The sequence below is a fragment of the Dasypus novemcinctus genome, chromosome 17 (assembly GCF_030445035.2).
Source record: "Dasypus novemcinctus isolate mDasNov1 chromosome 17, mDasNov1.1.hap2, whole genome shotgun sequence".
Taxonomy (NCBI): domain Eukaryota; kingdom Metazoa; phylum Chordata; class Mammalia; order Cingulata; family Dasypodidae; genus Dasypus; species Dasypus novemcinctus.
In genome coordinates this window covers 83,138,853-83,151,879 of record NC_080689.1, presented here as the reverse complement: position 1 = coordinate 83,151,879, position 13,027 = coordinate 83,138,853, and the positions used below count along the sequence as shown (strand labels likewise).

General features: G+C 41.1%; 1 long non-coding RNA gene across 5 annotated transcripts; it reads left to right on the top strand.

Moving 5' to 3' along the window:
• Positions 1 to 664: 664 nt before the first annotated feature.
• LOC131274040 (uncharacterized) lies at positions 665 to 11,003 on the top strand. Of its 5 annotated transcripts, none has more exons than XR_009181243.2 (8): positions 676 to 827; positions 3,338 to 3,450; positions 3,883 to 4,076; positions 5,911 to 5,978; positions 7,978 to 8,014; positions 9,857 to 9,944; positions 10,354 to 10,467; positions 10,557 to 11,003. It is a non-coding gene; the product is annotated as an uncharacterized lncRNA (long non-coding RNA). The 5 variants fall into 5 exon arrangements; XR_009181242.2 differs by having other exon boundaries at positions 677 to 827; positions 7,978 to 8,052; XR_009181240.1 differs by having other exon boundaries at positions 665 to 827; positions 7,978 to 9,944.
• Positions 11,004 to 13,027: the final 2,024 nt, after the last annotated feature.

The window sequence follows — 13,027 nt, the reverse complement described above, 5'->3', positions numbered from 1 at the left end:
CTAAAAAGAGATAAAGCCTTGTGAAAACTCATGGTGGGAACATCATTCTCTCTTGTGAGACTGGGTTGGGTTAATTGATACAACATGAAGAGAGTTTTGCTTGAGATCTGCCTGACCTAGATATGTAAGAATTTCTGGGGGTCCTCTGAGGGATACTGGCCTTCATGGAGTATGGGGGTGAAAACCCCCTGTTCATGGAGGGCCATCTTTCTTCTCCAAGTCTAGTGGGGACTCTTGATGCAGGAACACGAAGCATTTCTGTGTTTGTCTCCCTTGGGGATTTGAGATTACTCTCAGCATGATTGGGTTCTCTAAGGATGTGGACATCTCAGAGTACAAATGATTCACCATGTCCCCTCTCTGTAAATCATAAATCATAATTTCTGCAGTGAGTTCAGAATGAGCAGGAGTATGAAAATGCATTCAACATCACTAGTGATCAGTAAAATACATATCAGAACCACAAAGTCTCACGCCCATATCTTCCAGAAAGGGTACTCTTAGGATGAGAAAGACTTCAGCAGGGAAGGTACGGACTCCACACTAAGAGAGTTGTTCAAATATTTAGTCAGGGAGATAATTGGGAACAGGGAGACTTCATTCATTAACTCACCAAACCTCAGTCAGGTGGGTGACTTTGCCAGTTGATGAGCATTAACTGTTCTTCCAGGGTAGTTCAGTTAAAGGTGAAGCTAATTCTTTGCATAGCTGTTATCTGGCAGTTGGTCTGGAATGTCTTAGGTTCTGAGCCAGTAGAGGAGCCAAGCAGACCACTGGTCACTTGGGATGGTAGTCCAACCCACAGGAAGACTCACATGAGGCAGAAGGTATTGTGAAGATGCTGGGGGAAGTTGGCCAAAAATTTGGACATCCTTGATACTTCAGAAGGCCTTTATGTGGGGGAAACTACCTCATATTTTGCATCAAGGATGGAAATGTAGAGACAGGAGGCTGGGTCAGGATAGGTACTCTTCTTGTGGGTGAGCCACCTCCTCCAGGGCATCAGTTCTTCCCCTCAGGAACTTTGGGGCAAGAGGATTTTTCAAAGGAACTGTTTCAGTACACCATGGTTGACATGTCATATAACACATATTTGTTGGCTTAAAGGAGTTTATTGTCTCACAGTTTTGGAGGCAGTGATGCCAAGATTAGACTCAGTAAGGTCTGTGCCCTCAGTGCTTGCTTCTGCCTTTCCTCCCCATGATCCAGGGCAACACTGGGGTTATGGAGGTGAGGATTTCTGCCCGCCCCCCCTTCCCCAGAATAGTCACACTAATATACAGACTCAGGCTCCAGGGTAGGTCACCGCCTAGAATGCCTCTCCTTTACTTCCTTTCCCTGACGACTTGGGGCCATCTGGCTCTCTAGCAGGCCTGTTTTCAACTGTTTCAAGGTTTGGTTTGGGTTTCTAACCCCATTATTTGTAGTGCCCTCCTAAGGGGTTGGTAATAAACTTTCCTGAAAACAGTAACAACAACAACAACAAAAGACACCTTGGCTGCCTTTAATTCACAACTGTTGTGAAGTAGTTTCTAATATTCCATGCTCTGGTCTTCCAGACAGATATTTTAGTATTTCACACTCAGTTTGGGCCTAGTCCTTTGGCAGAAGTTTTTAGCACAACATAAGAACAGTGTGCCAACTGCACTATTATTGTTCCCCCAGTTTATCCAGTCTGCCTTTGGTGTCCATAAATATCTGTCTGGGAGGGTAGAAAAAGGTCATAACTCCACTGTGGGTGTTGCTCTTGGAAGTTAGGATGACTTTTGTCTCACAATACTTATACATTACAGTTATGAATTACCATATGAAGAAAAGTAACTGAGCAAACAGGTGAATAATAAGAAAAAACATTAGATATATCAATAAATTAATATGGATTGTGTCTCTAATTTGAGCCAAGACCATTACTTAATTCTGGGGACAGCCGATGAGGCCAATGGTACTAGCTCAGTATTTCAGATCTGGAAATGAGACGCAGACAATTGAGTAAATTTCCCAGCTGATATGAAGCAGAGTCAGGAATCAGCCCTGAACATGTAATTCCAGTGACCACGTTCCCAATCACATTCATCTTCTGGCCTTGAACATAACAGCTGCTGTCAAAAACATGCTGGGTAAGGCATTAGAAAAGCAATTCAAGGCAAGTGTTCAGAAGCACGTTCGACCTTTTGACTTTCACAGGTGTCATTAGCACTCAAAATAGTTATTTCTCTATGCAACTTAAACATACTATTTAAGAAACTTCAGATGGCATAGCAAAGAGAATCAAAATCACAAGCTCACCACTGAAAAAATACCAATGCTAATTTTTTTTTTTTTTTTTTTTTTTTTTTACCGTACTGGGGTTGGGGATTAAACCTGAGACCTCATGTATGTGGAAAGCCAGTGCTTAACCACTGAACCACATCGGTTCCCGAGTTGGTTTCTTTTGTTTGATTGTTGGTTGGTTGGTTTTGTTTTTGTTTTTTTTTTTCAGAGGCACTGGGAACCAAACCTAGGACCTCCCATGTGGGAAGCAGGTGTTCAACTTCTTGAGCCACATCCATACTCCAATGCTAATATTTGAAAGTATTTCTTCTCTGGTCTTTGACCATTAAAACATACACACACACACACACACACACACACACACACACACACACAAGATAAAGAACTCAGTTAACTATCTAACCTGAAGGACAATACAGAATACTGAATACCCCAAATACACTACAACTACAGACAACTTCTCAAGTCTTCTTTAAAGCCCCTTGCCTGGAAATACAAAGATGGGACATGATTTGGATTGCTACCTGAATCTGTGCTCCCCTAATTGCAACCCTAAGACCCTAAATAAGTGCCTTTGTTGCCTTGCAACTTAGTTTATTTCTCAGTTGACATTACATAGTGTTAGAAACAGGATTCTAAGTACCTACCAACCTGACTCTGGAGCTACTGTTGGATTTGAGCATGGTAAAGGCAAAAGCCCCTTCAGCTCTGCCATCTCCCCAAAAGCCCTGAGTTCCTGTGTGTGAGTCCTCTTGGTTCTGAACATGCCTCTTTTTGGTTGAGGTTCTAGACCTTTTAGGGGTGACTTTTGAACTTTGGCATTTTGACATAACAGCAGTCCTGTTTGTTTACTTGAACATTTTTCTTCTGGTTTGGCCTGGTGATAGAAGGCCTTTCTGTTGGCCTTTTTTTTTTTTTGTATATAGGGAGAACTTATTTGTTTGGCAATTACTTGAATGGGACTTTTAAAATTCAACTTTGATAATGAGCTCTTTTAAGTGGGGGATGCCTCCCTAACAATCAATTTGGCTTTTGTGAGCAAGCAAATTATTTTTGGTCAGCACAGGATGGGCACTTAAACACTATTTGAATGTGTACCACCTTTTAAAGAGAGGCCTTGGCCTGATGGAGGAACCACCTAGTGACAGGGCAGATGAGAAGACCCCATCTAATTCCAAGGTAAGGTTGCCTTTCTTTGTCTGAGAAAATTGTCACTTTACTTATTCCTTTCATTTTCAATTGAGTTCAGATATGAAAATTCTGACCGTGTACATTATAGATGACATATACAATTTCCTTACTTAAGGAGTATTCTATTACTGTGTCAAGTTGTTATTTACAAATAGCAAGAGCAGGGAATCAAGTATATGGGCTTTTTAATTGGCAGCAGTTTTTCCTTCTAAGAGTAAGAATTTTTTGTGCCAACCAAAATAGACATGAGAGATGCATTATCTAGGAAAAGTGTGTATCTTTCCATGTGTGTCTGCTACAATTACTTATGGGACCTTTCACTCAACCACTGTTTCCCATCTGTACCAAAAGTGCAAAAGATCTGTGTCAACACTACACAGCATGATCTGATCCTGAGTGTTTTCTTTAATATAATTACAGGTGACCTCAGGTACAAGAGAAAATGGTATGCATTTTTGAACTTCAGAAAAAATCTAGATAATTAAAAAACCAGGGTGGAGCTGATGTAGCCCAGTGGTTGAACACCTTCTTTCCATGTATGAGGTTCTGGGTTCAATTCCCAGGGACTGTGCGCTTGCTTTACTCTGAAGAACCACCCTGATTCCAGCTTCCAGGTGAGAATGAGAAATGGGGATGTGATTATTTTCTGGGTTAAGTGATGGCCATCTGTATTCCCTTTAGGTGGTGAGGGTTTGTGTACCAGGGCTGGAGATATCTATGTTAGAGTCTTTGAGATGAGATTGTGAAGGTGAGGGTGGAGAAGCTATTTCCCATCTGTATAGCACAATTGCCAGTGTCAACTTCTCAAAAAAACCACTACTACACCCTTTACATATATTTACTCATTCAACCTTCAACACAACCATACTATGACTGTTTATTCCCACTCTTCTGAAGAAGAACGGAGGTGCAGAGACAATTAGCCTACAATTTCAAACAGGAGTGTCCCTGATCCTGATGCTATAGCCATAATCTAGCCCCATCACTTGGCCATGCGATGATTCTACACCATGCCAGCAAGGGAAACTGACTGCAGACTGTGAATTGACATAGGGTGAAATGCACATAGAAAGTCCACATGCCTTTTCAGCTCAGATTCTGAATGACTGGAAGCACAATCTGGTTTACCTAAGTCAGTCCTCCACACTACAGCCCAAACAGATAGGAACTGGGAGATGTTAGCGTATTTCATAACATCAGCATCTTGAGTCCTAGAAATGCTCAGCACTGTTTGCTGCACGCCTTAGGGACAGTGACCAATAAGAACTCAAGTTACCATTTGGCTATTGATCTGGTGTATATCATCCTTGCTGCAACTTTTATAACTGCATTAGAGCCTTAGCACTCAACTCATGTCTCCCCTTAATAATGAGCTATCAAATTGGTGCCTGGATAGTATAAAGATGGACATCCATCACATTCAATGAATAAGCATTCAAGGTATAGAAAAGGAAGACTGGAAGGAAAAATACTACATGATTTATAGTGGTCAATTTTTAAGTGGCAGTATTTAAATATCTTCAAATCTTCTATAAATGAGTATCTTTATGATTAAGGATTAAAAAATAAATAAAACAGAATGTTTTGCCTAGACTTGAATCCAGTCCCACAATAAAGTTATAAATAAAATGTCTTTAAAACAATTACCCTATTATTAAACTTTAGAAAGCTAATAAAATGCTCATGTACAAATAACAGCAAAATCCTGCAGAAACAGGTGCTGGACATTGTATGTCCTGCCATGGCCCACTGAGTGGACCGGGGGAGAGTGTAAACTACAATGTAAACCATTATCCATGTGGTGCAGCAGTGCTCCAAAATGTTTTCACCAAATGCAATGAATGTCCCATGATGATGATGAAAGAGGTTGTTGATGTGGGAGGAGTGGGGTGAGGGGGGTGGGGGGTAAATGGGGACCTCTCATATTTTTTGAATGTAACATTTTTTAAAAAATAGAGAAAAAAATCCTATACAAAAGATGAAAAATGGGAAGCAGGTATAGCTCAGTTGTTGAGTGCCTGCCTCCCATGAATGAGGTTCAGAGGTAAATCCCTGGTACCGCCTTTAAAAAAAAAGAGAGAGAGATGACATATGTGGAACCATGGATACTGATGATTTCGTAACAGGACAAGGTGATAGTAGCATTTTAGTTGGACTTCAAAATGGCAGGAGGAATGATAATCCATCATTGAACAATGGCATGTACTTGGTAACTTTTTTGGATTATTTCACATTGCTTTGGGATGTCATTAGCTACAAAGTCAAGGACTGCATCCCATTTTATTCCTCCACCTCCATTTTGCTTCCCTTTTTCTACTCATTGGCAGCTCACACTATCCTTGTTAAATACCTGCTCTATATTACTCTAATGTCCATGTCAAGCAAAACTTCAGAGTACTCCAAGGGCAATACCTCCAATGTACTGACTATTACTCTTTATCCTCCTAGCTCCCCCAGAGGGCCTGCTGAAATACCTGGGAGCCAGGGCAGTAGAGGAAGCCCCACCTAATTCCAAGGTAAGTTTCCCTTTAGAACCATTGCTTTCTGTATTTTTCTTTTTCCGTTCAATTAAAGCTGACCATTACTTTATAGATGATATGTACAATTTCCTTGGTGGGGACTGTGTTCACTTGGCATCTGTTTTGACCTGCCGATCTCTGTTTCAAAAGGACAACCACGAATGGAAGCATTAGATTAGCAGCCATATTTTCTTGGATTAAGAATTTTTTTAAATGCCAACCAAAATGGAGAGATACATCGTACAGGAAAAGCTCATGCCTTCTCCTCAGATGTCCCCTCACTTGCTTTTTGGTTTCCTTGACTTGACCCTCTTTCCCATCTGGTTTTCTAAAGCCTTCTACAAACACAACATAGCAAGTTGTGATCATTATAGTGTTTTCTTTTCTGCAACTGCAGGTGGCTCCAAGAGCAAGCAACAATAGTATGTATTCTCTCCTCACACAATTGCTGAGGAAAAATCTAGATGATGATCAATGAATATTCCTTGTTGGCTTTGTCTAGAGAACCTCTCCACAGAAAGAAGCTTCCTGATGTGTGTGTGTATGATTCTCAAGGTGCATGTGTGAGAACGTGTGTCCATTTGTGTGTTTTCCTAGATTTCTCTAACACTAAAAAGTTGCTAATGTCAGCTTTCTGTTTAAAAAATGCCAGCTTCCTTTCTTCATGGGTATATGTCAAAATTTTATCAAGTTATATCCTTTAAATATGTTTAGTTTATTGTATGTCAAGTATACCTCAGTAAACCAGGAGAATACCCCATTACCTTTCAGGAAAATGTTCACAGGACTGTAAATGGATAAAATTGTGGGAAACGGACTTGGCCCAGGGGTTAGGGCATCCGTCTACCACAGGGGAGGTCTGCGGTTCAAACCTCAGGCCTCCTTGACCCGTGTGGAGCTGGCCCATGTGCAGTGCTGATGCGCGCAAGGAGTGCCGCGCCACGCAGGGGTGCCCCCGTGTAGGGGAGCCCCTCGCGCAAAGAGTGCAACCGTAAGGAGAGCCGCCCAGCGCAAAAGAAAAGTGCAGCCTGCCCAGGAATGACGCCGCCCACACTTCCCGTGCCACTGATGACAACAGAAGCGGACAAAGAAACAAAACGCAGCAAATAGACACAGAGAACAGACAACCGGGCGAGGGGGGGGAATTAAATAAATAAATCTTTTTTTTTTTAAAAAAAAAGATCATTAAAAAAAATTGTATTAGAGAACACCTCTTACTAAGATTTCATAATAAGTCTTCATTTAGTAATAAATCTCACCTCTTAGTAAGCCTGTAAAGTCTGATCATGGCATTTTGATTGGTCATGATAAAAGAAAAGCAGCCATATCTGACTTTTTCAAAACATATGAGATATGGAAGGATTGAGAGGTGAATGAATTTTTGAGTTTCACACCTAGAGAATAGGAAACCATAGTCTGGAGATATTAAGTGCTTTGACTCCAAATTCTATACATTTAGTTCACATCTCTTCGGCCTGGCGGGATCTCGAATTGTCTATAAGTTTGGAACATTCATGATTTCAGTTCTTATTTCTGAGCACCACACCTTCAGGGCATCTGCAGCACAATGTAGTATTATCCATTTTTCAAAAGCGCAACAGCCATTTGTGCTAGTAGCTATGCCATGGACGATGCAGAAAGAACATTTCCATCCTCACAATACACTTTCCCGGGCAGCAGCTCTGAGCCTGCCATTGGTCTTTTCATTGAACTCATCTAATATAGAGTATTTCCAGAACAGTCAGAATTTCAGGGTGATAAGTTTGGACATAAGAGCTTTAATGATCCATCAAAATGGGGAAAGTAAATAGTTAAAAGGGGATTCTTTCTCCACCTCGCTCATTTGCAGACCATTTATAATGTCTTATTGAAGGCCTCTGACTCCACAGAGTCCAGAGATGGTCTAAGAACCTGTGGTGATCTTGGGTAGCCAGCAAGCCATCAAGTGGAGAAGGAAAGGATGGGTGTGCCACATTCTCCAAAAACTTTCTTGCAGATGTATGTGTTCCTAAAGATTGGCTTGTGGATCAGAGGTATGTCTCCACCAGCAGTGATGAAAATGACAATCCAGGTAGGTAATATCACTCAAGATAGGATCCAATGTGAGTGGGTTATCAGGAACAGTCTAGTAACACTGCTACTTTAGCAACTGAAGAAGGGACTGTGAAATCAGAAAGTAATGGAAATATACATGGAGGTCTGCTTTATTCTTTCCATATTTAATAACAATAGTAAGAAGTATTATCATCATGTTCTTTGAGTGTACTGTGTTTGCAATCATCTTTCCTTGCTATGCTATTTAAGATTCACTTTCCCATAAGACCAATCCTCAAAGCCTTTGTTTTTCCTTGGTTAGCAGCTCTTGGGAATAAAGCACAAGAGAGTGTAGATGAGGTTTTGGTGTTGACCTACAATGGAGGGGATCTGGCAGGACACAAGCTCTCCCAGACTATCAACTAGACTTGGGACAAAGTTCTTCTACTGGGTGCCAGGTGGTGGTTGGGAATTAGGGCTTCTCCCTCTGTACTTACCGGTCTGGTAGCACTTCATTAATGTTTTATCCTTTCTGACATAAAGAACATGTGCTCTGGGCTGACTACACATGCACCTGGGTGCTGGAAAGGTATTGAAGGAAACATATCCTTGAACATCCTTCTATTCTCTACTGCTCACACAAATCCAAAATCCTGGGATTAGATTAAAACCTGAAATTGCTTCCACTTGAGAGGTTCATGTACAACTCTTTCTCCAACACATTCCAAAGCCTGGCTGGGTTTCTGGAGGCCTTGTGTGAATGGCCTGCCAGGCTTGCTTCACATATTGGCTCTTGCTGTCTTGGAGAGTCTCTGGGAAGCAGGGCCAAGGGTTCCCTGCTCCTCTCAGATTATTCCCATAATACACTGCCACCCTCTTCAATAAATCAATTGATCAATTAACCAATCCATTTTAAACCAGGGAGCAACTCTCAGAGGCACGGAGTTGAATCATGTCCTGTGGGTGACAGTGACCATTAATCCTATAAATCAAGCGATTGTCCTGAGACTGGTATGACCTTAGGTTCATGGAAGACACTTTGTCCTCACAGCATCCCTATAAGTTTCTGAACTGATTGGAGGGGTTGACTGTAAGATTAGAGGTAAAGTAACTTGTCTGTATTCAGTTAGTCTGAAAGTGATATAATAGGGGATCGACAGGCCACTTAAATAAGTGGAATCTTTTGGGAATTCATCAAACCACTGAAGTACTAGCACTGATGGGTGCCTGGACAAGACTGAGGAAAGGTACATGGAGGGGCATGACTGTCGAGTGGGGAACAGGGCAGAGTTGACTGGCTAGAACACAAGACCTGATTCAACTCCATGCTTCTGATAGTTGCTCCCTGGTTAGAGAGGATTGGTTAATTGACTGATATTTTGGAGAGGGTGGCAGCATAATATGGGAATAATATGTGCACAGGGATTGTTCTCCAGTGTTCCTGTATCATAGAACAATATGATTGGTGGAAGCTGACAAGGAGAAAGCAAATGGGCAGTAATACAGAGAGAGAAAAGAGGCAGGGAGGTAGTGAAGGTGGTAAAAAGGAGAAGAAAGACAACATCATGTATAGAAAGACATGGAGAGTATCTGCCTTCTTAGAGGAACTAGAGGGTACAGGCATTCCTCACTGGCCACAGGTATAGTATTTGAGAGCTGGGAAAGGGACTCTGGAATCTTAGACCCACTCCTTCACAGCCAAGGTGAAGCGACTGAGACCCTAGGAGAGGAGTGTGGTGGTGAGGACAGAATTGTGTCCTGGGATAAGACCACACCCTGACATAACCAACAGGAGCTTGAGTTCTGCCCTCAACCCTAACTTTCCCATTTCCTTTCACAAGGTTGATAGATCACCATTACTGCCGGGGTTACCAGGAGGCTTACTTCACAGCTTCTGAAGTATCAGATACAGAGAACAACAATTTGCATGTAATTTCCTTCCTCTCTCTGTCTTTTTTGTAATCTCTCCCTTTCTTATTCATAAGCTCCTCTTTATAGCTTTTCTCCATTCTATCTGTTCCTTATTTTCTGATTCTTATCCTGAAGGAAGTGGTCTCATCCAGGAAGTTGAGGTCATGGGAACAACAATGTCTATAAATTTCTCCCATCCTCTTTACCTATTTTCTTAGCATTGCCCTGGTTTTAACATACGTGCATCACTGAATCAGCTTGCACAAGCCTGAATGGTCCAGGCAGGGAACTGGGCTGGTTGTCAAAAGCCTTGGGCCACACCCAGTGGAAGGAGCACCTGTGAAGTTAGTTCTGGGGTGGGCTCTCCCCTTGCAGGGTGTTCCTGCACATGTGCACATGGTCATCAAGTGGGTTCCTTTCCTTGCAGCTGTCTACACTGTTCAAAGAAGAAAAGTGTCTTTTCATAAATCCTCTTTTCCTGGAATACACTGAAGACACTGAAGAAATGAATGAAAAGACAGGAAGAAGAGGAAGAGGAAATGTGAGTGTGGAGTGGATAGGATAAAGAGAGGAAGGGAAACAAGTCCACGTGCATTCCATTGCTTTCCTAACCTTCTTTTGGCACTTTAGGAAAATCAGCAAAACTGAGGAGAAACTGAGGTTTCCAGCATTCTGTGTGAACACGGAGGTGGAAACATGAACTGGCCGGTCAAAGTAAATGCAGACAATTAATGATCCGAGGTGTCTTCTGGCTCCTGTTACCCACTCCAGAAAAACTCCTCCCTCCAATCTCTATGCCTCCCCAGTGATCCCCACTACTGACAGCACAAAGACCTTGAGCTGGAGGCCTCAGCCTGAGTCTCAGAGGATCTGGAGATGATATGATGTTTGGAGCCTGAAAGGGGATATAATACCAAAGAAATGGAGATGCCCCAGTGCTCAGCCCCTTTTACCCAATTCCCTAATCAGCCAATTGAGGGAAAATTTATTTTTCATTTTCAAAGACTTATACTGAATTTTAAAAATAGGTTTGACATTTAATTTTAGATGTTAACACATTAAACAATCTCTCTCCAACTACTGGTTTTTCTTCATCCTTATCAATAAAATAAATACATAGATAGATATGCACCCTAAACAAAGTTAGAGTGAATGAATGGACAAATAACTGTAAATGTAAGACTTAACATCTGTCCTCCTACCAATGTCTTCCTGAAATCTGTTCCCTCACCTGAAAGGGATCATGGGAACATATTACCCAACTTCAAGCCAGTGAAGTTGGATTTCAATGCTGTTTACACTTTCATGTCAGTTTTGCTGTTGATAGCACCATGATTCACATTTCTTTCCACAAATATATTACCGCATTTTCTTCTGGCACAAAATAGTATCAAAACTGATGATGAGATGCTAATGTTCTTTTCATAATGCACTTGCTTTACTCTAATGCACAAAAGACTTCATTCTACTTTTACACCCTAGTAATTTTAGCGAGAATATGTCTTGCTATTAGTCATTCTGAGTCAATACTCAGTGTAAGGTTTCATAATGCAGCTTCAAAGAATCTCCTTCCAGAAAAATAAGGAATTATAATTTTTAATATTTTTTTCATGTCTTTGCTTTGGTTTTCTCATTCAGGCCCTCCAGTTATTCATAGATCATACTTTGTATGCCTGTCTTCAACTTCTGACATTTTTTTCCTCAAATTTGTCAAATACTCACTAATACTTGGCCATCCTACATTTAAAAGCACTATTTTAGAAATAACCTGTAGAAAAAAATTCCTTTAATTTGGCTTGCTGATTTTTAAAATGCCTATACACATAAAAACCTGTCAGCCACATTATGCCATGATCTTATTACCCAGCATCTTGCCAGCATGTGAACTGAAACCATAAAAATGTTGGACTCCTACAAATGGGCTCACACTGAGATTTCACAAATGCACTCCCAGGCTTCCTGTATATGGGGACATTGTGCTGCTCACTAAGTAGACAGCCATCTGTGGAAGCCATTGAGCCCTGATCACAGCTACATCTATAACACATTCTTGTGGTGTATCTCTTAAACAAATGACAAGAGCTACATCATTTAAGCCTCCTTCTTGCACTTGACCTCCCCTGCTCTGTACAAGTGACTTGTTCCAGTATCTTCCAGTAAAGTTTGGCTGAACTTATGAATTACATAGAGTTTGACATGGCAGAGGAATACAGGGCAAGAAATGAGATTCTATCCCAGCTCTACCTTGCTTCCATGGCTGAATGTGAGAGAATCTTCGAATCTCTGGACCAAACAGAGATCATGGGTAAAAAAAAAACAAAAAACATTCATTTAAATCAATTCATGAACTAACAAAAACTAAGAAAACTAAGCTAAGTTCTTGGTTCTACACTTGCTTTCCAAATGATGGCAGAAGGCCTTGATTGCCTCTAGGAAACACAGAACCTAAGACAAGGATATCAAATTCTTGGCTTTTCTGAGGAGAAAGAGAATATATTAGAGATATTATGTGAGCAAGGGAGTTGAGCCAAGCAATCAGGTGGTATATACTAGGGTAGAGGGGCAGTGATGGGTGATGTCACCTGCCTATCACTCATCAGGGATTATCTTCGGTGTGAAAGACCCACTCCTTTTCCTTGTCTGACATTTGGTCCCACGCAACTCACCACTTGGCTAGAGGAGGGGACAATGAAGGTGCCATCATCAGTATCTCAAGATAGTCATCAGTAGAAGCATATTTACAGAATAAAGGCAAACTCTTAAGCAAAATGATATAATCACCTAAAATCAGGTACTAGAGGGTGGGGAAAGAGAAGTAAGAGAAAACACACTAATTTCATCACTGCTCACAATGAGGATTAATACACACTAAAGAAATGGATGATTAAGGGAAAATTTAAAAAAAAACCAATAACTAGATCAAAATCACAAACCAGAAAACATACATATGTACACGGAAGCATACAGGTGCGAGAAGTGTACTTTTGAGTACTCTTGCCCTTTAATAATGTGATAATGAATTGAAGTAGTTTCCAGTGTTAAATACAGTTAAAATCAGCATCAAAAATAGAGAGCAGCTTTTTCCTTTTGCAGCCATCGCT